Source organism: Engystomops pustulosus, chromosome 2 (genome assembly GCF_040894005.1).
Source record: "Engystomops pustulosus chromosome 2, aEngPut4.maternal, whole genome shotgun sequence".
Classification (NCBI taxonomy): Eukaryota; Metazoa; Chordata; class Amphibia; order Anura; family Leptodactylidae; genus Engystomops; species Engystomops pustulosus.
In genome coordinates this window covers 104,126,015-104,151,892 of record NC_092412.1, presented here as the reverse complement: position 1 = coordinate 104,151,892, position 25,878 = coordinate 104,126,015, and the positions used below count along the sequence as shown (strand labels likewise).

Genomic DNA, 25,878 nt, shown 5'->3' with positions numbered 1-25,878 from the left:
TATCTTGTACGAAACCCGGGGACTGCCTGTATCATTATAAAACACCCACATGATGCTATAACTTGTTTAAGATATATACTGTATGACTGCATATGTTGTTTTATGCTTAGTAATGGTAACTACATTAACATCTGAAAAATGGGTTTGTTGAACTTTGCGGGGCGGGTAAAAGTCGCAAAAAATAGTGCAAATCCACCAATGCACCCAAAGAAAGTTGCATATAGATTAACAGAAAAAGAAAAATGAAGGTGATAAATCCACCCTGCCAATTTAAATCCCTTGCATCCCATGAGATGTGGTTTTATTAGTATGAATGTTATAAATAGGTTCAATGGCCTACTGTGCCCTGTGTCTGAGAAATGCTCTGACTACAGCAAATGCCAGCATGACTTGTCAAAGCCCATACTTGTCACACAAATGGCTTCCATAGCTGTACAGTAACAGGCCATTCAAGGTATATGCTTCAAGTTCTTGATGCCATTCTATAGCTACTCACATTTTTTTTCTGTTGGCCAAAAAATGTGGACACAAGTCTAAATGTAGGAGAAACTTTCATAACATACATCGTACTGTGGACTATTCAACCTTCCCACACAATTATATTCATCACTCCTCAGAGATTTTGCTGAAATTTTGTGGATGTGTGTACAACTACACCATGCTCTGTGGTTACAATACTTATGAATAATCATGTTTGCATTTATAACCTACCTGCTAGACTAGAAGTGAAGACGCATGGACTTATTGTCCCTCTTCAGTTGTTGAGGTTGAGATTCTAGCACTAATATATCTAAAGAATATGGAACCTATGATTACATAAAATGTTTTCCTATAAAGGGCAGCCATATTGTCTTTCTCCGCTTTGTCAGATGATAATGTTCAGACATGTTCAGTTGACTTCTGCAATCTAAATCCTGCATGAAAGGAGGAAAATGGAAACAGCTGGACTTCTTTTCTACTAAATCCTTGTAGTAAATCTGCTATGCATTAAATGTGAGCGCTTGAGCTTTTCCTTCTTTCTATATCAAATAATGCCTTGTAATGTGTAATGAATAATATAGAGTCGTCTGCTGTCAACTTTATGTGGCAATTTTCTTTTTGGAACTAAAGGTGTTTTCTCTCTGGTCTGAAGTGATTTGTCTTATCTGCTTTTAGTAATTAACCCTCTGTAAGCCCTTCAATAGTTATCTTTTAGCAGGATAGGTGAGGGGTTTATGTGAGTGACATCTGCTCAGCAGCTGCACAGCAATATTTCTCTCAAAATCCATATCCAGAAATAATTCTTTCCATGTACATGTCAAGGCTGAATGAATTTACCTCAAACTACATACAGTATTCATATACCATGTACCACAACAGCACCCTATTCTTAGAAGATTTCTTTCTACGTGCTCCTCATATTAAGGATATACATGAGCTGTTCAGGCCTATATACTGTTTTTGTGTTTGTGGGAAGGGGTGGTTGTTGGCAAACTTACTTGATATGTTCAAATCCTTTGTAAAGACCCCTTTTATTGTGGGCATTTTATAATGATTGTATTACTTACAGATATGGTTTCTTGTAAGCAATAAACATTGTATGGCTCATATTAATATGTATACAGAGATACTTCTTGAAATTATTGCCTCTTTGAGAAGACTACCCTTTCTCCAGACCACATTTCCTGTGACAGATTTTCAGGGCTACCCCATAGTGTAAATACCGGCCTAAAAGGTGATTTTCAAAGCAATTTTAGTTACATTTCATATGTTTTGTAACTTACACAACTTTTTTATTAAAGTAGGTGACAAAACTAAAAACTCCCCCCCCCCCCCCCTCCATTTCTGTTAAAAAAAAAATCTGGCAAGATTTACCAGAGAAGACAACTAAGAAAAACCTTACACTGTGTCCCTTATGGCAAAAAGCCATCAGAGTGAGCTGCATTATTCTGGTTCAGAGACACTGGGGGTCATTTACTAAGGGCCCGAATTGCGGTTTCCCGACGTGTTACCCGAATATTTCCGATTTGCGCCGATTTCCCCTGAATTGCCCCAGGATTTTGGCGCACGTTGGCGTGGCCGAACGAAAACCTGACGGATTTGGAAAACCGCTGCATTCAAAAAAAAAAAATGTGTCGTGGAGCTTGCACTTACCTTCACTCAGCCCGGCTCGGTGTATTCCAGGGTGTTCCGGGGAACTTCAGCGCAGCAGCGCCACCTGGTGAACATCGGAGGAACTGCCTTAATAAATCCCGGCCGGACCCGAATCCAGCGCAGAGAACGCGCCGCTGGATCGCGAATGGACCGGGTAAGTAAATCTGCCCCACTATATCAGTAGGAGAACCTAAAGAGAATGTAAGTACAAAAAGGTTGAATCAATGCAGTAAAAATCCTTCATTTTTGTGTAAGCTTGCTGCTTCTTGGGAAGTAGATTTACTAACTGTATCTCCAGGAGTTTGTTTTTTTGTTTTATCATTGTAGTTTTGATAAAATTTTAACAACTGATTTAAGTAAAATATACCATGTTTCCCTGAAAATAAGATTCTTACATTATTTTTGCTCCTAAAGAGGCAGTACGTTTTATTTTTAGGGGATGTCTTATTTTCCATGAACAAGGATTCCATTTACTGTTCAGCAAAAAAATCAACATTTATTATCATACTGTACTGATGTCATCACATAAACATCTGAATTTCATCAAGAAAGTCTTGTTACTCTATTTCCATGTAAAATAATATATGGTACATTTACTGATCCTGTTTTTTATGGACAAAAAGCAACATTTTTTTTTAATGTAAACAACTCTATAAACGTTGAATTTCAAGCTGAATTTCTTGTGACTCCATTTTTTTTAGAATCACTGGCCCCAATCTCTCATGTTTAGCACTTTCCATCAATGACAACTTTTTGTCCAGATGCTTGTAGGGCATTTGCAACGCAACAGTCAGTGATTTTATCCCATCGTTTCTTCACCCATGTCACAACCTCTTGCAGTATCTAAATAATCTAAATAATTCAGGGAACTGAAGAAATGACTTCCACTAGGTCTTATTTTCAGAGGGGGGGATCTTATTTTTGGTGAAACAGGGTATGTGGTGTAATTGAAACTAAAGTACCAGAACTAAACTGACCATCACCATATTGTTTTCATGACATTAGGTGTGGATAAGTAACTGAAAGTTATAGCATTCTCACATGTTTTAGCATTGTTACGGATGTCAAGTTTAGAGATTCCATATGTTATAAGTTATTATGAAGAAAAGTCAACTAATGCAAAGAATTCTGCTGTGAAAGCACATTCCTGCTTCTAGACAAAGTATAAAACTTAAAAAAGACATCACAATTCTATAAAAACACAAATAAAGAATAGAACTCCAAAATCACTATATTAATACAGGGTCTAGGACCAGGACTAGGATCTAGAACTTTTGAATGGGTATGTGCAATGTAATAATACACTATTTGGAAACTGGTAGTAACAGAGATATGGACACTGTTCCTTCTTGTATGACCATTATGATATACTGATATTGTTACCTCGAGTAATACTTACTTATTGAGTTTACAAGCACTGCTCACTTATATTATGAGATAACGTGTTCTAGATATATCCGAGACCCTGTGGCAATATAGTGATTTTGGAGTTCTATTCTTGATTTGTGTTTTTATAGAATTGTGATATGATTTTAAGAGGAGTTATTTGTAAAACTTATAGATTTTTGAAGGTGGAGAGCAAAAATTTAACAAAAAAACGCTGCAAAGCAAAGGCGTTAAGAGAATGGTTGAATAGTTGTTTTCATTTATCTGATTATGGCCACATTTGTTTCATCCTGAATTTAAACTAATACAGTATTAACAGATACTTTTTATAATGGCACTAATGGAGCTCTGTCCATGTCTTTCTCTGTCATATTTTGGGGTATCATATATATATATATATATATATATATATATATATATATATATATATCTCCTGCATATAAGAAATCAACATTTTTTCAATATTTCACTCAACATTTTCAGCAGTCTACAAGTGGCTCCCAACTAACAATTGAGCTTCTGAATATTTTCCGCCTAATAATCATTTTAGAGCTGACTTCATTGATGATCCCTAGAAATGCTATCATGTGCAGACTGCAATTACCCTGCAAGTTTTCTATCTCACATTTCTTTTTCACGCGAGGTTGTTGCAAGCTGTTCATGATTAAACCTTAAGGTATGTGTATGTTTGTCTTTCATTTATAACTAAAGAATCTTCTTTGAAGGCTTCATGCACACAACCATGTGTAGAGGCCTTGTGCTAGCATCACAAATTGCTGTTAGCTCATGGCCCATATACCCTTCTGTTGTGCACAGCATGTTGCATGCACCAAGTCTCACAGCACCATGAATGGGCTGCAAATTATAGAACAGTTCCTATTTCTGCACTCATTTGCGGCCAGGCATTTTTAATGGACATTGGCAGGTGAGTGCCACTAAACCTCCAATGTCCTATAGGTCACAAACAATATCACTCGCCCCATAGAAACCCTATGTAAAAGGTTTGTTACTGAAACAAGTGTTGGGGTTAGGGTTAGGACACTGGGAAGGTCGGTTCTGTCAAGCAGGTAATATTGATTTCTTCATGTAATATCTACCATTTCATCCTTATGCATTGTTTTTGCTAATTGTAATAGCTGTTTCCATTATTTTCCTGCATATATGCACTTTGCTGGTGTACCCCATTGTGGATAGGATATATATAGCCATGTGTCCATTTAGTCTACAACTCTACAAAATTTGCTACTTGACACATGGGGGCAGATTTATCAAGTGTCTGAAAGTCAGAATATTTCCAGTTGCCCATGGCAACCAATCACAGCTCCCCTTTAAAATATTTATGAGCACTGGTAAAATGAAAGCTGAGCTGTGATTGGTTGCCATGGGCAACTGGAAATATTCTGACTTTCAGACACTTGATAAATCTGCCCCATGGTGTTTGTGTTGAATTCATTTAGTTGTAGCATTCACCTGTGTTAAACATTTTTTATTCACGTTTTTAATGTATGTGTATAGTAAAGATTATTTGCTTTTAATATTGTGGCTGTTTCCTTGTGTGATATTATTGGGTAGACATGTCCTATTCCTACCCACATTTGCGACACGGCAGGGCATTTTTAATGGACACAGGTGAGCGGCACTCACCTGCCGATGTCCTATAGGCCACAAACAAAAACAGACGACCCATTGTTTGCGGCCCACAGCCTGTGTGCATGAAGCCTAAGACGTTTGAGTTTAATCCCATCCAGGGCAACATTTGCAAAGAGTTTGCATGTTGTCTACATGTTTGCGGGGGTTTTCTCTGGGTCCTCCGGTTTCCCCCCACTCTCTAAAACATACTGGTTGGTTGATTAGATTGTGAGCCCCATGGGGAAAGTGATCGATTTGGCAAGCTCTATGTAGCGCTGCTGAATCTGTAGGCACTATGTAAATAAAGGAATTATTATTTATTTTAAAAAACCAATTCCAGCACCCAATTAAAAAGGTAATGTTGTTTATTTCATAACCAATATAAAATTAGGTCTAAGCTTAAGTGTTTCAGGTATGACTACCCATATTCCTTTGTCTCTACCCATATTCATAGCTATATCGGAATGACACACAACTTCTTCTAAGTACCCTCTTTACTACTTTTCGAAATAATACGCATTCATCTTCAATATTGTTAATGGTTGATAAATAGTTGCGGGAGATCTTCCAGAGTAAAAGTTACTCTTTGCAGCTACCCTCTTCTTAAAGTAAAAGAAGGGACAATTCATAAGTCCATATGTGGAAATCACTTTAGACAGGAGGTTGATCGCACATAAAATATAGATTCATGATTCCCCAGACTTCCCCTTAAATGATTCAAGTGTTCTGGAAACAGCTTTGAAAAAAAATAAAAGGAATGCAACACATGATCAGTTGTAATATTTTCATGTGGTTATGCCCATGCAGATCATTGTCAAATCTTAAATACAAGCAAACTTGTTAAAATGTCTGAGCAAAATGTAGTGTGTTATTTGATGGTGCTTTTAATGGAGAAGAAATCAGTTTGATTCTGAAATACATTATGATACACAATAAAACTTCCTCTTAAGGAAACATTTCTTTCTGTTAGAGTGATGGTTCTGTTTGGCAACTCAGGGAGAACAGTCTGTCTTTCACTTTTAACGCCATGTCACAGGATACAAAATTTCTGTTGCTGACAGGTAACAACTTTCACAGAAATGGCCTTAAAATTTTCAATTTGCAGAGGGAACATTTGTGACTACAACATTTTTTTTCTTCTTAAGAGACTATAAAACATTTAGATCTTTAATGCTCTTATTTCCTTGAACGTTTTTCCTTACACTTCCTGAAAATAAAAAAGTTTTCTAAGGGAAGGGGCTTTTCATAGTGTATACTGATCCTCACCAGTAAACAAGGGTTAGGACAAAATGAAGGTCAAATAATAAACCTAAAAGCAAAAAAAAGTTGAAAAAATAAAAAGATTCACTTAAATGGAAGACAAAGGGGCTCATTTATCTTTAATCTGGAAATTTGAGCCTGTCTTTTTCTTTTGGTGAGGTTGGGCTTGTTTGATTTATCTTAAAGGGTAATAAATCTGATGGGTTGCAAATTTTGAGCTCTTCTTCTCAAGAAAGATAGTGGAGTATTTTTTTACACAAAAAATGATCACTTTTTCCAGGAGTCAACATCCAAATTTAAAAAATAAATCAGACACTAGGAAACTAGGACAAGGCAAACTTTACCAGGCTGGAGGGAAAGTCCAAAACAAATCTAGGACACAGCATATCTACCAATGCAACCAGCAAAGCGTCAAAAATATGAGAAAAAAAACTAAGATAGATGACCCCAAATAATAAGCTTGCTGGCTAACTTTTTTACCTGATACACTGGGGGAGATTTGTCATAAGTGCCTGAGAGCAAGAGTTTTCGATTTGCTCATGGCATAAAATCAGAGCCCAGCTTTCGTTTCTCCATAATATTTTATTAAGCTGACTTATTTCAACGGGAATTCTGATAAAATTGAGTCCAGGATACTGCACTTCTGAATATTAGTTTATAATTTACTTTTAGATTTGCAAAAAAAAGTGTAAAGAGAATAATTATATCTTAATTAATCTTGTGTTAAATTTGTATCAATAAGATCAGGGCCACACTAGGTGTTATCCAAGTGGGATTTTGCTACATAGCTATTTACTGTTACAGAATAGTGCATTTGCTTTAACCCCTTCCTACACCGCAACGGATATATCAGTCCCTGAGCTCTGCTAGTTAACCCCTCAGTGACAGATAAATTGATCGCTGAGCTAATATTGGTTCAGCTCGTCACCAAAAATGTGCCAGCAACAGGAAGCAACTAAGAGCGTTTGTAAATTTGTGACATGTTCTATGCTGCAGTCAGCATGACCGCAGCATTTAAATGCCTTTAGGGTGATATCCGCCCCCCTCCCCACCTTAACCTCCCTGTGCTGCTTTCTGAGTTGCTGATTGCTGCTATGGCAAAGCTGGGGTCCAATTAACACTATTTCAGCTTTTGCATCAATACATCAGTATTGCAGGGCATTGCCATGCAGAAGCAATCAGATTATTGCTTGTTTGTTCATGTTCCTTAGTTGGACTAATAACAAATTTAAAGAAAAGGAAAACAAAGTTTCAAAATTAAAATAAATAAATATGCCTTCATTACAAATGAAAGTTACATATAAGTGGAAAAAAGTGAAAATCACTGTACAAACCCTACACATTTGGTATCGCAATATCAGTAACGACGCTTACACTAAAATTGCATCACTGAGCCGGCATGATGATAAAAGAAAAAATACCTTAACCAGCTCTGTTGATAAAAAAATATTAAATTGATAAAATTGTTATACCTCTTGGACGATAGTGATGCAAAAAAATGTAAAATATAAAAATATGGTAAACAAAGGTAACATGTTTATTAGGCTATACAGTGAGCAACAAAAAAAGTTGCATAGTTAACTGAGACCCTCCATACTCCTTATCATTTTTGTGGCTCTTCGATGTACCCTCTCCAGCTCCAGGATATCCTTTTTATGGACTGGCGGCCATAACTGGATAGCATATTCCAGGTGAGGTCAAACCAATGCCTTGTACAGTGGTAATATTACATCCCTATCCCTAGAGTCCTTACCACTTTTGATACGTGACAAGATCTGTCACGATTGACATTACGTGCTGTTTTTTAATCTATGATCTACTGGTACCCCAGGTTCTTCTCAACAAGGGACTCTCCCGGATTTACTCCCCCAAGGACATAACTTGCCTTTGGATTATTAGCCCCCAGGTGCATAACCTTACATTTATCCTCATTCAACCTCATTTGCCAAGTGGATGACCAAACACTCAGTTTGTGCAAGTCACCCTGCAGCCTATGAACATCCTCCATAGACTGTATTACTTTACATAGCTCGGTTTCAAGCAGATCAGGTGAGTCTGAAGTTAAAATCAATTACAGAATTGATTGTTTTATTCTACTGTCCCCAACCAAACAGTTAATAAATTTCCATCAATAGTGCGTGGCCAATCCAAAATACTAACACTAAAAACTGCATCTCATCCCGCAGTAAAGAATCCCTCACATTAATGGAAAAACAAATATTTTATGGTTTACTACAATCTGTTACATCCAATAGGGCAAAACTGGTTACTGCATGGTCCTCCTTCCATTCTGACCCAGCTGTGCGCCCATACAACAAGTCATGTCCTCATGTGCAGTGTCTCCATATTCAGGAGAAATACCGTAAAATAACAAATTAAAAGATGGGTTTTCCCCTTTCAACATTCTAAATTTCACCTTCAGTTTGTTTTAGTTACTGTGAAGATCTCAAAAGGACTCATTCTAAATTCTAAAACAAGCTTTGTAAAAACTGTCTATCAAATGTTTGAAGAGTACAGAATTAAAAATAGGGAGTTTCTAATATTATATATTTCAATGCTCATTTAAAATGAAAATCCCCAAAAATGTAATCCTGAAATCTCCTGAAAAGCAATGTTCGATTTGTAAGCTGTTCAACATCATAATAAAATAAAAGATTGATGCAAACCTAAGTAACTAATCTGGGTATTAAAACAATCTGTCTGAAAAAGAGATCATTTAGAATTTTTCTTTTCTTTTCAAAATTTTATCACTTTTCAACCCAAATTTACCAATGATATAAAGTACAACGTATCACGAAAAAAAACATCCCAAAATCATGGAAGTTATAACCATATAAAGAAAAACATCGGATTACAAAAAATGGGGCTGAGCCTTAATCTACAAATGACTGTCCCTTGCAGGGGTTAAACCCCATCCATATACTGCATAAAAATATGCTGCACAAAGTGACATATGTACTACAGTGTCTTTATGCTGTGGATCCACAAACTGTCATTTTAAGCTGCAGCTTTCAGTGCGGATCTCAATCATTGCAAAATAAAGGTTAAAATCTACCATGGGAGCAGCTGGCACGGAAAATTCACAACAAAATGACCTGTATGCCGCTAGCTTAAAAATTGAGTACAATAATAATGTTTATTTTGCAAAAGGAATATCCACTGCAAAGCCAGGGGGGGAAAACAGACAGCATGCAGATAAAAATGCATTGGATAAAGAAAAATTCAGGACTTATACTATATATATATACTATTAGGTCTCCTATTGCCTTGAATGGAGAGTGCGTGGCCAGTCCAACCACCACTCCATTCAAGAGTAAGAATGAGAATAGGTCAGGGTATAACAAAAATTTCAAATTAGCATTCAAACATTCCTATGATTTTTCTGAACATTCACAAGAAAAGTGCACCAAAATTGTGGATTGATTGGGCAAGCTGTGCCATTTTTGCTGATATGCGACTTTTGAAGGTGTGCAACTTTTTGGAGGGTTGTTGTGTCATGTTCAACTAAAAGTAAATTTCTCTTGTGACACTGTCAACTTTTCTGTGGTGCATTTATCAAGTGCCTCCTCATCTCTGACAAATACCAACCATTTCTCAACACTTGACTAAATTAGTGCAGTTCCCTTAACAACATTAAAAAGTCTGACAAGACAGTAAAAGCCTAGACTCGTTTTCTTATCTAGTAGATTTGTTGGTTTTTCACACTACATTTTTAAAGGGGAAAAGTCTTCACAAATGGGATTGATTTGCACCAATGGCAAAATGTTGCATAAGTGGTTCTCAAAACATGATTAATAATAAAATGTTACATTATTATCTAAATGCTTACACCATGCCACACCATCAAACAAATGCCCTCGAGGCACAAAACCATGCATCCATTAGCCATTGTATATGGACAATAATATCATTATTTCATACATTATAATAGAAATAGACTGCAATAATATTTTTCATTCTTTAGTTTTACAGAACTTCTCTATTACCTAGATGCAGGCTGTGACGGTAAGTAGTGCACATATGATGAGCACAAAGAGCTGTATTCTCTCAGATCATTTCACTGAAAGGTTCCCAGAGGCAGCGAGTATGGGAGCTGTTGTATCTGACAGCAGGCAGCCCATTGCATTCTCCTTCCTTTAAGATAATTGTAATGTATCGTTTGAACATCTGAACAAAGCTGTCAAGATTTGGAGAGACCTACTGATGTCTGAACTGGCCAAGGGGAATTCATTGTCATTCATATGCAGACACAAAAAGGAGAGAAACCCTTCTCTACCACATAATTACACCCTCAAATAAAAAGTGAGCCAGTGTTTACATGGACCCTTTCACTGCCACTGCTGCAGATTTCCTGACCTGCATACCCCACATTGCCGGCTCAATTATACATTGATTTCTTTTTACGTAGCGCATTATTGTCCCTTAACATTGCTGTGTCCACAATAGCGCAAATATGGTTAGAAAAATGACAGTAGATCTTTTACCTTTTATTTTTAATCCACTCTTTTAAGGAAAGTCATAGGTACACTCTTTTCACATTACTGTGCTCAATGGTTAAGCAACAGGTTAAAAGCTAGAGGTTCTATTATGTCCTATAGTGGCCTTTACATGGAAATGCTCAGGGCCATTTCCATCTCCTCACAGTGCCCTGGGGAAACATCTGACCTACATTCAGCTGGTGCCTTAAATTGGCTACCATGTGGTGAATATTGTAGTATGTCTCTATCTATCTAATATGAAGTTTTAAGCTATCTTCAGAAAACCTCTCTGAATTCTTCGTGCTGGGTCCTCACTCCTATTGGTTCCAGATGGCTATGTTTGTACTCCATAATGTAGTATTTTCTGTAGTAGTTTATGTGCCCTATGATCTGCTATGCGCTACGGAACATGATGGCGCTATATAAATATATTATTTACATATGCACTTTTCTTTTAACAAATGTTGTATAAATTACCCCTTTAAGGACCAGGCAATTTTCATTTTGTTTTTCCATTTTTCCCTCGTTGTTGTTAAAAATCCATAACTTTTTTATTTTCTGTTTACAAAGCTGTGTTATGGCTTGTTTTGTGACTAACAAATTGTACTTCCTAGTGACGGCATTTTATATTACATGCCGCTTACTGGGAAGCCGATAAAAATTCAAAATGCAATGAAACTGTACAAAAAATTTGACACGTATTTTACTGCTTACACTGTACTCTACTTTATTCCTTGGGTTGGTTTGATCGCACACTATTTATATATGTTTTATTATGTTTTAGATTTAAAAAAAATTAAAACCTTTTATACATTTTGCCCTGTTCTGATAGCAATAACTTCGTATAGACGTGTAAAGTCATTTTTAGGGGGACAAGATGATGTTTTCATTGCTTCAATTTTGGGAACCGTATGACCTTTTGATCGCTTTTTATTCCAATTCTTATGAGTTGCAAAATGGTGAAAAAGTGGCGATTCAGACATTTGGGTGCTATTTTTCATTATGATTCAGTAATAACAGTTTTTATATGTTTAAAGGTATAACCACATTCCAAAAGTCTTGATCTAACACCTTTATGATTTTCTTTACTTTTATATTAGTTCTTCTTTTTAGTTCCCCAGGGTACTTTAACTGTTGGGGGTTTGATTGTTCCTCCCATATACAGTACTGCATACTACATTTATATGAAGAAATTGCTATGGATTTTTAGCAGTGCGCCACACTGTTATAGATCCTGCAGTCTCATACAGCCTACAGGCTCCTGTGGGAACGATTGTTGCTCACAGGGGATGGGTTTGGGAGGCAATGCCTCCCACTTATTTGGTGTCTTTCCTTTTCCCCACTTCCTCCTACACAAATGGAATGTTAGCTTGCTGAGGGATCATGTTACTTTCTTCCACTAAAGTCTACAGAAGAAGCTGATGGAATGAGAGAGAGGCACACAGAGAGTTAGCTTCTAGAATTCAATGTAATGCAAATCAACATCTATACTGGTCTGTACTGGAGTATCATGTCCTCCATGCTGCTGCTGTTTCTGAGCATGTTCATCAGAAAGATAGTTGAACGGAATTTCCACTGCTATGTGTGTAGTGTATGGGGGGAATTATTAAAGCTAGTCTCACCCACTAGAAGGTGATACTAGGGATGGAGCATGCATAGTAGAAATCTGGTGAAAAATACCAGGCACAAATAATATAATGTGAAAATTGTGATACTTCACATATAACAGCGTTTCTTTGACGAAAGGTATGCAACAGATATTTCGCAAGAATATTTACTGACCATAACCATTAAAGTAAACTGTATATTTTCAGAACTTACACTAATAAAGACTTGTAGAAGTGTGGAAGAGGAGAGGAGCATTATAAACAGGGTATAGAATTAGAAATAGGGTTTGTTCAGTCTGAAACACAACCATTTCAGTACTGTTACGATCAGCGGCATACGAAATTAATTTTGTGTTACGGCAAAACTCTCCAGAATGTTTAGCTAACAAATACTTGCTGAAGAAGACATTTCCTCCAGACATAAATAATGTAATGGAATACAAAACTCACATATTCTTATAACATCAAAAGCAGAATATAGGAATGTAAGGTTGGAGGAGTGGATGATGGAGGTGAACAGGTCAACAATGAGCTCTACAAAAGAATACTTCTGACTATTACTGTCAGCATTTACAGATTTTAAATAAAAGACTCAATTTACAGACAATTGGAAAGAAGCCAATCCTGCTGCAATTTCAAAGCATTGAGGTTCCCAGTGATGATGGTTCAATGTATGACTACTTTAGGAAAATGAATAAAGCACATGAAAGAATGTCTTATGACGGGCTTAACCCCTTAAGGACCAGGCCCTTTTTCGTTTTTGCGTTTTTATTTTTCACTCCCCACCTTCAAAAATCTATAACTTTTTTATTTTTCCATGTACAGAGCTGTGTGATGGCTTATTTTCTGCGTAACAAATTGCACTTCGTAGTGATGGTATTAAATATTCCATGCCGTGCACTGGGAAGCGGGAAAAAAATTCTAAATGCAGTGAAAATGATGAAAAAACACATTTGCGCCATTTCTTGTGGGCTTGGTTTTTACAGCTTTCACTGTGCACCCCAAATGACATGTCTATTTCATTCATTGGGTCAATACGATCACGGGGATACCAAATTTGTATAGGTTTTATAATGTTTTCATACATTTACAAAAATTAAAACCTCCTGTACAGAAAAAAAATTCTTCATTTTGCCGTGTTCTTGCGCTAATAACTTTTTCATACTTTGGTGTATGGAGCTGTGGGTGGTGTCATTTTTTGCGACTTCTGATGACGTTTTCAATGCTTCTATTTTTAGGACTGTTCGACATTTTGATCACTTTTTATAGAATTTTTTCTATTTTTCAAAATGGCAAAAAAATGCCATTTGCGACTTCGGGCGCTATTTTCCGCTACGGGGTTTAACGCAGTGAAAAACGGTTATTATATTTTGATAGATCGGGCATTTTCGGACACGGCGATACCTATTGTGTTTATGATTTTTACTGTTTATTTATATTTATATCAGTTCTAGGGAAAGGGGGGTGATTTGAATTTTTATGTTTTTTTAATATAATTTTTTTTTTTTTACTTTTTTTTATTTATTTTTTTTACTATTTTACAGACTCCCTAGGGTACTTTAACCCTAGGTTGTCTGATTGATCCTACCATATACTGCCATACTACAGTATGGCAGTATATGGGGATTTTGCATACCATCTATTATAATGTGCAGATCGCACATTGTAATAGATAGCCTCGATCATGACAGCCTGGGATCTTTGTGTGATCCCAGGCTGTCATGGCAACGGATCGCCGCTCCCCGGTGACGTCACGGGGAGTGACGATCGGAGCCAAGATGGCGGCGCCCACGCGCCGCCGGCTCTTTAATGCCGCCGGCAGCTTTGCCGGCGACAATCAAAGGGTTAACACCCGCGATCGGTGCAAGCACCGATCGCGGGTGTTAGCGACGGGCGTTTGCTTCATTATGAAGCAAATGCCCGGTGAGTATGAAGAGGGCTCAGCCTGTGAGCCCTCTTCATACTCCCCCATGCGCAGTAAGACGTAAGGGTACGTCTTATTGCGCTATGGGGTTAATGAAGTGTCCTTCCAGGGATAAATGACTACACTTCTTTTATATATAAATGATCTGCTGGATTTCTTTTAGGGATTTCTGTTTTGTTTATGAAAATGCAGACATAAACATCATTCACTTTTTACTGTATATCCCACAACGGCATTGCTGAATAATACAATATATGGGAAAACTGTATATTGTTCATAAAAACTGGGTTTATTGTTTCAAAAATAGGATCTGATTACTTGCACTGGCAGTAAGAAAGGGTACTCACTAGAGTACAGAGTACAGAGTACAATTGTGCCTACCCTTAACTTAACCTTAGTTCTCAATTGTGCCTACCCTTAGCTTAAATTTGGTTAGGGATAAATTTGGTTAAATTCTCATGAAAGTCTCTGAATACAATATTATAACATGCTTAAATGGGTATTCCCACAAAGAAGAGCTTCTACAATATATGTACACAATTTTGATCGCCCCAGGATCCGACCTTTAATCTTCTGACTTTAGGGTCAGGAAGACATATTAATTGTACTCCTGTTTGATGCTGCACTCATCTCCGCTCTACACTCCAGCCCCACCCTTGCATTCAAAGATGAGCTCCCGCTGAGACTTCCTGCCAGAAAGTAACATGAGGATAGTAAAGCTAAGAGCTACAGACAGATAATGGGAGGGAGGCACAGGAGACCTGACAATGTATTTTGTGGCTGAAATGTAGCAGTGCTGAGAATGTAGTTGTGTGCATCTCATAGATCTCATCATTTTTCATCTCTGATCTCTGTCATCTATTTCTATGTGTCAGATACCAGTGAATGTTCAGAAGCTAAATGAAAGTGTATATAAACATTCTACCCTGATAATCTAACCACATTACCAACACACAGCATCTCAAAGCACTAGAGGAATTATAAGGTTTCTGCTTAGAGAGTCCCCACCCACAATTTTACGCTGACCAGCCTAGGGAGAGATAGGAGCTAAAACAGCAATACAGAGAGTAAAATTGTGACATAAAATTGTAACATAAAGGATATCACTTTGTGATACAATATTAAAATAACTTTGTTCTTAAAATTCCGACATGTCCAGCTAAAATGAATGTTCATAAAGGACGCATCTGCATTGGAGAATAACAAATCGATTCATGTCCTTTAAAAAAGCTGAGTTTATATTTTGTACTGCCTGCCTACTTTGTGTCATCTTTGAAAAATGTGGATATGTCTGAATATGCACTGCTCAGTTAACATTTCTACAGTAATTTTCATACTTCTTTTTTCTCTGCATGAATGTTCCCTGATACCACTGACTGGTCCGTTGGATTCCACACAATTTTATTGTGCATTTTAACATTATTTAATATATATAGAACTTTAATACTATTGTAATTGCTACAATTGAGATGAACAGAACTGTAGTTTTTGTTTTGTTTCGTCCGTGCGGCCAAAACGTATTGCTGGATTGATGGCCGAACATCCAATCTGGCAAATAGATGCCATTTGCTAAAGTTCAATGCCACTAAAAAAGAGTGGCTACATTATCGTGATCAAAGATCTGCCCGATTTATGAGGTCTACATTCTCATCAGACCACCTCTTGAAAATTTCAGCACCAATAAAAATCGCAATAGATTAGTTAAGTGCAAGCAAATTCAACAAGATAACATTATTAATGTTTTTGATGCATTTGCTTTACTCTTAAATTTAGGTAAGACAATGCTGATCAGTAAATATATAAATATGTATATGAGCTCTCCAGAAATATGAAAAGATCGGGTTGGAGGTGTTTTCATATAACTGAATACTGATTTACATTACAGTTCACAAAAGGACATATCTCGAGACATCTGTTCCAATTCTGCCAATGTTTCTGGAAATCTATTTGAATAAAAGTATGCCCAGCAAAATTACTAAACGGTGGTCAATTAGGGAGCATCGCAGCTGCCAAAGCCTTCCAACAATGTACTGTATGAGACATGTGGAATGTCTGCAGCCTCTTTTATTATTCATAAAGTGGTTGAATAAAAACAAACAGTAGAGTTTCTAATAATAATAATTCTTTATTTATATAGCGCACACAGATTACGCAGCGCTGCACAAGCATGTCAAATTGGTCCCTGTCCCCATGGGGCTTACAATCTAAACAACCTAACAGTATGTTTTGAAGTGTGGGAGGAAACCGGAGTACCCGGAGGAAACCCACGCAAACACGGAGAGAACATACAAACTCTTTGCAGATGTTGACCTGGGTGGGATTCGAACCCAGGACCCCAGTGCTGCAAGGCAGATGTGCTACTCACTCAGCCACCGTGCCGCTTACAATCTAAACAACCTAACAGTATGTTTTGAAGTGTGGGAGGAAACCGGAGTACCCGGAGGAAACCCACGCAAACACGGAGAGAACATACAAACTCTTTGCAGATGTTGACCTGGGTGGGATTCGAACCCAGGACCCCAGTGCTGCAAGGCAGATGTGCTACTCACTCAGCCACCGTTTTCTACGAGATGACGTGAAATTGTTCTGTTAAGTAAACCTCAATAGCTATTGATTGTTTGTAAAAGTTATTTACATGGCCAACACATCAGCTATTCAGAGGTAAACTGTGTTGGAATAGGTCTGCATTGCCTTCTGAAGATTGGGACTATGTCTCACAAATATCTACGGCTTTTCCTAAATATAAGACAATCCCCTCCACCCCCCCAAAAAAAATCTTATATTACATTTGCATTATAGCTTTGTTTGAGGAAACTGCAGAAATTTGAGTAGAAGAGTATTTGTTATAAACCATAAGTTGCTGTGTGCCCCCCATTTTTTTTCTTGTTTGTGCATTATTTCTCTGGCCAGGTACTCACTGTTGCATCTATACCAAGAAAAAATAAGGGCTAGTGACTTAGTTAGAGGAATACCCCTCCCCTCTAGCATCAGAATAATGTAATTGGTTAGGACTACTAATGTTATAATCTATTTCTTGTTGAGCTTTGTTTCTCCCACATACTGCTCATCTATTATATTTTTTACCCTTTGTTTCATTGCATTCAATTGGTAAGATCAAAAAAGTTATATTCTTGTTCATTAATGTACACGCTGCAGCCTATCTTGACAGAAAAAAAACTGAAATGTAGATATTTTTGTTAATTTATTAAACAAGAAAAACTGAAATATCACATTGTCATAAGTATTCAGACCCTTTGCTCAGTATTGAGTAGAAGAACCATTTGAGCTTGTACAGCCATGAGTCTTATTGGGAATGATGCAGCAAGTTTTTCACATGTGGATTTGGGGATCCTCTGACATTCTTCCTTGCAGATCCTCTCCAGTTTCCTCAGGTTGGATGGAGAATGTTGGTGGACAGACATTTTCATTTGGTGGAATCCAGAGATACTCAATTGGGTTTAGGTCAAGGCTCTGACTGGGCCAGTCAAGAGAGGTTGCAGAGTTGTTCTGAAATTGCTGCTTTGCTATTTGAGCTGCATGTTTAGGTTCATTGTCTTGTTGGAAGGTGAACCGATACCCAGCCTCCCGAGCACTTTGGAAGAGGTTTTCATCCAGGATGTCTCTGTATTTGGCCACCTTCATCTTTCCTTCATTTGAAACCAGTTCCTGCAGCGGAAAAACACCCCATAGCACAATGCTTACACCACCATGTTTCACTGCTGGGATTGTATTTGGCAGGTGATGAGCAGTGCCTGGTTTTCTCCATACATACCGCTTAGAATTAACACCAAAATATTCCATCTTCGTTTCATTAGACAAGAGTATTTTATTTCTCATAGTCTGGGTGTCCTTCATGTGTTTTTTTGGCAAACTGTATGCAAGCTTTTATATTTTATATGGAGGAGTGACTCCCGTTGGCACACTCTGGTTTAGGGCTGCACTGATAGTTGACTTTGCGGAACTTTCTCCCATATTCCTTCTGCATCTCTAGAACTCAGTCACAGTGATCTTAGGGTTCTTCATTAACTCTCTCATCAAGGCACTTTTCCCACAATTGCTTAGTTTGGCACACGCAAAGGTACAGTATGGCAGTCATGTTGTCCTAACCTTCTTCCATTTAAGGATTATGGAGTCCATTGTACTCTTAGGAACCAGCTGCAGAAATTCTATAGGGTTTTAATACTTATGACCACGAGATTTCCTTGTTTAATAAATTAGCAAAAACATCTGGTTATTTTCTTTAAAGATGGGGTGGCCTAGCATGGTCTAGCTGAGCATGCTTGTAAGACATGAGCACCCAAGCTCACGCCAAATATCCGGTCTCTTATCCACCCACAGAAAGATGCAATTGCTATGACTGCTACCACTGTAGTTACACCCCTGCTTCTGTCCCCTAACTGAAAGATGTGGGGCCCCTATTGCAAATAAGATGGTCAGCAGGTCCTGTCAAGTTTATCTGTCGTTTTATGTGTCATAACATCATCTGACCATGTATATTAAATGAACGTCAGTTACACAGCCAATGTATTAAAGACATTCCCAACATTTTTTTGTGGGATTGGACAGGTAGTGTTTGTTGGATTCTGATAAAACTAAACCTTTCCTCTAAAGCAGTGATGCTGTACCTTTTAGAGACTGAGTGCCGAAACTACAACCGGAAGCCACATATTTTTCACAAAGTGCCAAATGCCAATTTAAAGTAACTTTTTGGTCCCTGCTGTGTTACAGATTCAAACGTATTGGCATCCTGAAGACACCACTATAGTAGAAAGATGGAGAAATTCAGATTATTATTGTAGCTTCCTTCTATGGTCCCCTTAACAGGATGAATAGCAGGCCCTGAGAAGGGGCTTCAATGATAATCCAGCTCTCCCACTTCAGGAGTCCTGAATGCTGACCTTTGTGCTGGGTGATGGCCTGGGTGCCCACAGAGAGGGCTCCGAGTGCCACTTCTGGCACCTGTGCCATAGGTTTGCCACCATTGCACTAAAGGATACAGATGTAGCAAACTTTAACATGTCTTTGTGTGCCATGATATCTTATCGCAGATACAAGAAAAGCCACTGAGAGGCCAAGTTCTCTCTATGTACCACAGTGTTGTTAACAACTTACAAGTGATATTAAAGAGGACCTGTCACCCATTAAAAAAGGCACTACCCCATTATTAGCTGATAAACTGCTTGTTTTATCAGAACCTTGCAATAAAGCTAGCAGACAATGCCGCGCAGTACAATAGGAACGCCGAGCTGCGCTCAAAACAAATTCATGAGGGGGCGGGACTAGGAGATGGTGATGGCCGCATGAAGCCCGGCGGTAACCACCAGCCTCTGGAGTGGGAGGGGGGGGTCCGGGGAAGATGTAGCGTCTCGTACCACTCCCCCTCATGAATACGCCATTCCTATTGTGCTGCATGGCAATTCCTGCTAGCTTTATCGGAGGGTTCCAATTAAACTAACAGTTTATCGCTGCTAAAAATGGGGTAGAACAAGGAGCTCCTTACTTTAGTAATCAGCTCTTAGAGCCTTTTTTATGGGTGACAGGTCTTCTTTAAGCTTTATCTGTATACCCTAAGTGTCTATCAAGAGTTTACACCCTCTCATTATTGAAAGCACATGTGCATTCAGTTCTTAAGGTATATGGAGGATCTTGGTTGGCTTTTCTTTTTTACTCCTACTCAAATTCCATGGTAAAAAGCAACAAAGATAAAGTTTGGCAGAATGCAGTTATAGTTTAAGGTTTCTTAGTTCAGCAGCACATTTATTTCTAAGGCATACTAGAAAAAGCTCAAGTGGTAGTGCATACTTATAAAGGTAATTACCCCTTACAAAATATAGAGCACACATTCCAGTGAATCACCATGTGAAGTTAAATAACACAAATTACTTTTAGTTTTGTAGTATAAAGTGAAACAAACATTTAAGTGTATCTACTGTACTTTAAAAAAGGTGTATATATACTTTAATCAGTCCAACTCAGACCTGAGTACTCTATCCTAGAAAAGGATAAAAACCCACAGATTCTCCACATGTCTAACTTCCTTCATTTCACCTCTCCAGGCAAAGTTGATCAATATAAACGAATGGGGGTATAATGGAAAACACTAAACCTATGTTTTATTGTTTTATTTGTTTAATATTTCCCTTTACAATATCATTTGAATAGTATTTAAAATGATCCTTGCAAAAAAAAAAACATTGCTACCACGGGAGAAATTTTTTACCTGGCTTCATGCTGGGCATCTAAGTGACTTAACCAAGCATAATGTAAATAAGATAGCTAAGGGTCTACAAAGCTGTGTATGAACTGTCCAAATAGATAAATATTCAAATATGGCCTCCTGGACTGCTTCCAACATATTTCTTTATTCCAGCAAAAACCTTTATGTTACATTTAGGTTGTGTAAAGTAAATGTGTAAAGGTGTCTGCATTTTTCATTGAAAATTTTTCAACTGGTCAACAAAAGTGTGCTTAAACACATAGCAAAGAAGTAACTAGGAAGGAATGTATTACATACATCCCATAAACACAGTTAAGATTGATGGTTATTTTACAGTTTAAGAACATTTTCATAAAAATCTCAGTAGAAATGGGTGTATGCAGTGGACTTTTCACCACTTTCGCTATCTCTCATTCATCTGATTCTAGCTCATTCTGTTTGGAATATAACCAATATCTATTACGAGAAACCCCAACAATTTCTGAAGAATGGATAAAAATGATATAGGTTTTACATGTAGAAATAGATTACATCATTTGGTAAATTATAGGATATTTGAAAGCCAGTATAAGAAAAAAATTGAATAGCGGAATAAACCCCAACATACAGCATAAGAATATCCCTGCTTCTTAACCAACTACTGTCAAGTCATTCACATTCTTAAGAAAAGGAAATTGATGATAGTGGCTGATGCATGGAAGGAATTTGTCGTCCTGAAGATAAACACATTTTCTTTTGGTGTCAGGTGTCTCTTGGGACGTGAAGGTTGTTTCCAAACATTCTGTCATTTTCATTCCAATATCTCCTGCTCTGCAGGAGGTGATGATTATATACTGAAATATGTCTGTCACATAATATTGACAGTAATGACCACATCACATGTAAAGAATTAACCAATAGGCAGGATTTAAAAAAAATATAACCAATTTTATTCAAACATGTTTTATACATTTTTTTTTAGATGCACACAGATGTTGACATTTCCATAATGGCATTTTAAAATGCAAATGTTTTAAAACAGTGTTAAAATTATTAAAGGAAATCTAATATCCAAATCAAGCAAGGATACCGGGAAATGAAAGTCTCAGGATGGCGCTCAAAAGATCACTCTATCAGGCTAGGAAGTTAATTGCCCAGAAATGGCTGAGCCCAGATTCTCCTACGCTCAAGGAGTACAAGGATAAAATGTTCAGACTTATTCAAATGGAGAGAGGGGTTTACCTTAAGAGGAAGGTTATGAAAAAAGTGGAACAAATTTGGGGAGAGTGGCCAGTGGCATTGGTATGACATAAAGGTTGTACTCGGTGGTGCTAGAAGACATTCATTGTTATAACTGAATGAAAAATGGAATTTGCATGTTGATACCCATGCTTTCTGAACTTTATGTATTGTACAACATACTGTGATTTATGAGACTATGTGCATAATCAGGGGAAGGGGTGTTGGGGATGAAGGGGGAGGGGAGTTTTTGTGTTTGTATAAGTAAAAAACAAAAAAAATTAATAAAAATGTATTTGATTAAAATAAAAATTAAGCATGGATTAGGCACACTTACTCAAAGATCCTGGCATTGTGACTGTGGTAATAATCTTATATTTGTCATCCATTGCCTCCTTCCTACTAAAATCAACTTTTAAAATTATGCTAATGAGCCTGAGGGAATATTGGGGTGGCTCCAAAAGTCCCTCAGTGCTGCATATTCAAAGGCTGTTAGACTGTCTCACCCTGCCCCTCTGCTCCTGCTCAGGACTCCCTCTCCCTCTGCTTGAAGTAATCTCACTGCAGCACAGGAATTTTCATAACATAATGGGCGAGGGAAGTGCTCCTTCCACACAGTAACACCATGTGAATCTGCAATATGGAGGGGATCTGGGAACCAAAGCATCAGTATAATTGTTAAAGTTGATAGAAGAGATCTTCTATCAAAATCTTTTCTAAAGGAATATTCACACAACAGCTTTTGACCATACTTTTCAACATGTCTTTCTGTCACTTTGGTAATATTCTGAGTTTATACAGTTTTTCTTTGAACCTGACCTTTCTCCTTGAATATTATTCTGCCTTACACTTTTGTACCTCATCTTGGTTTCAACATGGTTTGTCGGACTTTGCCAAGTTGGTTGTCTTGTACCTGTTTGTTAACTGTCTTACTCTTAAGTACACTTTAGAGGGTAGAGCTGGATGCCCAGTGGTTGCCTGTGGTTTAGCACAAGGCCAGAAAGTAGACAGGACAGTTGTTGTGAGAATAACAGAGCTCTCACTTCTTCACTGTCTTGACAGTAAGCTTTTTCAACCATAGTGTTGACTGTTTTTGTTTGATTTATTTGATAAGGTTTTTCACTTCTGTCTCAGTCTCCTCCATTCACTGTGTATAAGAGACATATCCAGACATAGTGTAGACAGTTTCAAAATTTTAAAAGCTTTTATTACAGGTTTTACTCACATAAAAAGGTAAAAAATGTGCATATCAAAAGTATTTTCCACGAGGATGCCAATCTCCGCCTGACCCAGGGTTTCGCCTCTCAGCTTCTTCCGGGGGTTGATTAGCGTCCGTCCTCACTACACGAGGATACTATTTGGAAATTTAATATAGGAGTAAGGATAGGTGGAAATAGATGAATATCCTCCTGTACCGATGTATCGCAAACATAAGTAGAAAAAAGCATTAGTATCCTCGTGTAGTGAATGGAGTACATCTGCAAGTGGATTGGTTAATACCGACGTGATTTTGAAAAGCAGGTTTGTGTGTTTTTCTTAAATGATCCCTGTGACTGGACGATAGCTAGAAACCACTAGTTGATTCCCACGTGGGTTAGGGAAACCTAGTGAAAAAGAATCCACAATACACAGGTACATTTGGAACAGTTTCTTAGTAAGATATGAATATACTGTGCAGATTGAACTATTATTTTTTTGTATTTTATGTACAAGTTGGAAAATGCAGTTTATGTTAGACGCTGGACATGTATAAATTAGGCTAGAGGACGGACTCTAATCAAGCCCCGGAAGAAGCTGAGAGGCGAAACCCTGGGTCGGGCGGAGATTGGCGTCCTCGTGGAAAATACTTTTGATATGCGCATTTTTTACCTTTTTATGTGAGTAGAACCTGTAATAAAAGCTTTTAAAATTTGAAACTGTCTAAACTATGTCTGGATATGTCTCTTATACACAGTGAATGGAGGAGACTGAGACAGAAGTGAAAATATTGCGGTTTCTTGTCTGAATGGTGACTTATTCCCGAGAGGGATCTCTTGTGTTTGGAGTGGTGCACGGATAAGAAGGAATTGTGCAGTGGTCGTGTTTGGAATTATGAGCTCCGGTCATTGAAAAAATTGTTTTTGCTGGACTACCAAATAGTGGATGATCGCTGGATCCATCTAAGACCGTGGGAAGAGCTCGTAGGGCAGAAGGTGCAACACCATTCATTACATAGGCATTCAGAAAAGCCTGTGTTATCTCAGACGTTGTATTTTATCCTATTTTTTACTATGAAACAACAGGAATATTCATAGTACTTCTCCAAATCTGAACAAATATGACCACATAATTTTATCAAACAGAAAATAGGAACACAATATTGCTTGCTGAATTGCTTGTCTTGCACTGATTATTCAGGTGTAGAAGTAATAAGTGTAGCCCTGTAAACATATCAGCTACCAGTTCACTAACCACTACATTGCGTAGGAGGACTACATTATTCTCATACCAGTTTAATATACGTATTTGTCTTGGTAATTTAATAATAAGCCTAGGAAAAAGCATTTGCGCAAAAACAATTTAAAAAGATTTCAGTTAATCTTTTTAAGCTGAAGCCCCAACACATGGGTCCCTCAAACCAAAGAAAGAGTAGACCATTGCTTAGGCTACGATTGAAATGCCTCGAAGTTCAACCATCTTCTAAGGAAATTAAATGAGAAATTAACTCACTTCAATGTTTAGATAACAGGATGATGCACATGAAAATTAAAAGTCAATCAAGTTAGACTTCCTTTTTCTCCAAACAGTCTTAAGGTTTAATGAAACTTGCAGCAGTTGTGAAACAACATTAAAAGCATCATTAAAAACACTACACACTACTACCGTATTTTCAGATATGATGGAAGGATCATTTGTCATTGTGCATTGTCTTGAAAAAATATTCACAATGTAAATCTCTAAATCTGAAATGTGTAAAATAAAAATATCTAAAACAGGCAAATTGTCAGAAAAGCTGCAAACATTCTGCTTCTTTTTGAAGTAATTGTAATGCTTAGGGTGTTGTTCACCTTAATTTATTTTACACTACAATACCCAGTAGATTGGGGGGAAGGAGGGCATTACAAACACAAAAACTGGTCAATAACTTACTTGTTTGGCGTTATCTTACTTGATATCCCTCCTCCTCTAACTTTGTAGTTTCTTATGCCTTCCGTTCATGTGGTATTCTGAAATATATTAAAAAAACAAATTTTACCTTTTACAATATAAACATGCTGCAGCTCGTTCTGACATGATGAACTATATACAAGGCTCATGGTATAGTTTAGCAAAGTCTTTTACATGCCAGTAGAAATTAATAGTGGGAGCATTACACCAACAAAATATCTATGCATTACAGCTAAAGTTCTGCATCACATGCAATAGAGGTTAACACTAGGTTGAAAACTCCTTGCACCTCAAATCTGCAATTATGCAGTGTTCACAGGGGATCAATTTGGTTAATGTACACACTTTATTATGTATTGTGTTGTAACACAAGTGGTGGCTTGATAATTATGTGCGAACAAAGAATTTATTTTGTTCAAGTCCATAAAAAAAACTTCCATTATGGTCTGGTGTTTATAGAATCCGGTAAGTTTATTCTCCATTGAAATGTTAGTCTGCCTTTTAAATGTTTTAGTAATGGTCCTGCATAAAACCATCACAAAATGCACAATAAACTATATTAATGTTTTCGTTTATGTTTTATTGCCTTACATATGGTCTAAAAGCAATAGAGTAGATGATCCTGGTGGGTATCATATCAAGTACTTAGAATACTTGCTACACTACAGTAAAATTACAACAATGAAGTCATGAAGTAAATGTCTTTATGGGAGAAATTAAGTCTGTAATACATGGATCAAACAGCATGGTTAGTAGAAGTATATGTAAATTTCTACTCAATGAAGGAACAATTATACAAACGCAGTTAAAATATTTTTTAATTGGACATTTAGCAGTTATTCCTGTAATGATTAGTCAATGTGTCATATTTTTGCGCTG

General features: G+C 37.3%; 1 protein-coding gene across 1 annotated transcript in view; it reads right to left on the bottom strand.

The window, feature by feature from the left end:
- The window catches only part of ST6GAL2 (ST6 beta-galactoside alpha-2,6-sialyltransferase 2), a 98,505-nt gene that overhangs the window by 36,813 nt on the left and 35,814 nt on the right, over nt 1–25,878 (bottom strand). Inside the window, exon 2 of the mRNA XM_072135837.1 lies at nt 24,982–25,058. The gene's annotated coding sequence lies outside the window, so the exon portion shown is untranslated. The remainder of the gene's footprint in view (nt 1–24,981; nt 25,059–25,878) is intronic.